Below are 1,565 nucleotides of genomic sequence, written 5' to 3' on the forward strand. Positions count from 1 at the left end.
GGCCTCCTATGAAAACAGCCCCATTGCCTTCTTTTCTCTGCGTGCATCTCTCATGCTCAACTCTGAAACAAATACACAAACACCATCTATCTCTGTCAGAAAGAGCCACAGTACAGGCACAGTGCAAACAGTGCCAAGAAACATTTTCCCCACCCAGCCCACTACGAAATAAGGGCAAATCTGCAAAGACATTGTTTTGACTAAAACATACACAAGAGTTTACGTTAACTAAAAGAACCCAGCTTCTTTGTTTAAAGCCTCATCATTAAGAAAACTGTCAAGTCAGTGTAGTGAATCAAGATTTGATTTACAACTGTGCAGCTCAAGGGCCTATTTAATTGATCCTGCCAGAGCAGAGGAATAGGCTTCTCTAGGAAGTATTGAGTAATCTTCAGTAAGACAGACAAATTCTGGCAGTTTTCAAGTGAATTGTTTCAGCTTCTACCCATAACACCTTAAAAAAATCTTGAGGTTGAGTTTTAATCAGCATATTTGATATATTTCTATGAAGATATTGAGACTCCAGGAGATGCGTCTGCAAATGATACCACCAACAGAGTGAAAAGACAACCCAAAAAATGAGAGAAGATACTTGCAAATGATATATCTGAGAAAGGATTTCTATCCAGAATATGTAAAGAAATCTTGCAACTCAATGATAAAAATATAACTAACTCAGGAGAACAAGATGGCAGAGGAGTAGGTGGACATGGAGTACATCTCTCTCCGTGAATAGGTCAGGAACACACCTTCAGACACAAGTGCGTGCAGAACACCAGTGGAGAACGGACAGGAGTACCTGACCAGCAGAAAAGAATACGTAGAACCACGTAAAAACCGGTAAGACAAGGAACCAGGGGGGAAAACAGGAGTGTTAGTTGGGCTTCTCTGGTGGCTCAGAGGGTAAAGCATCTGCCTGCAATGCGGGAGACTCAAGTTCGATCCCTGGGTCGGGAAGATCCCTTGGAGAAGGAAATGGTAACCCACTCCAGTACTCTTGCCTGGAAATCCCATGGACAGAGAAGCCTGGTAGGCTACAGTCCATGGGGTCACAAAGAGTCGGACATGACTGAGTGACTTCACTTCACTTTAGTGGGACTGGACCTGCCCTCGGCCAGTGGGGGAACTGAAGCAGAGGTCCAATCCCCACATCAGGGCAATTGTCTGAGTCAGAGGAGAAACATTTAAGGCTGAGAGTGAAACAGGTGATCTGTGGCAGCTTAAGTGGAATGAGATTCAGGCAGCCCTTGCTACAGCCATACATCCCTAGACAGGGATGCAGGTCCCCTGGAAGGCACAGTGGTTGGGAGCTGGAGTTAGGGATTGTGGAGCAATCCCAGGGCAAGGGGTGCTGTTGACTGCAGAAAGATGGATCAAGGGGATGGGAGGGAGGAGATTGTGGTGGGAAATGCCTGTGGAGAAAAGCCAGACAGCCATGGAAGCAAGGCAATACTGCTGAGGCATGCGTAGAGCATGGAGCCATCACCATAGCTCTCTTCCCCCACACACCAACATCGGCAGCTGAACAATAGAGAGGCTGGCCCATCAAATGCCTGAGGCACTGA

This window comes from Bos indicus, chromosome 15, assembly GCF_029378745.1.
Source record: "Bos indicus isolate NIAB-ARS_2022 breed Sahiwal x Tharparkar chromosome 15, NIAB-ARS_B.indTharparkar_mat_pri_1.0, whole genome shotgun sequence".
NCBI classification, from domain to species: Eukaryota; Metazoa; Chordata; class Mammalia; order Artiodactyla; family Bovidae; genus Bos; species Bos indicus.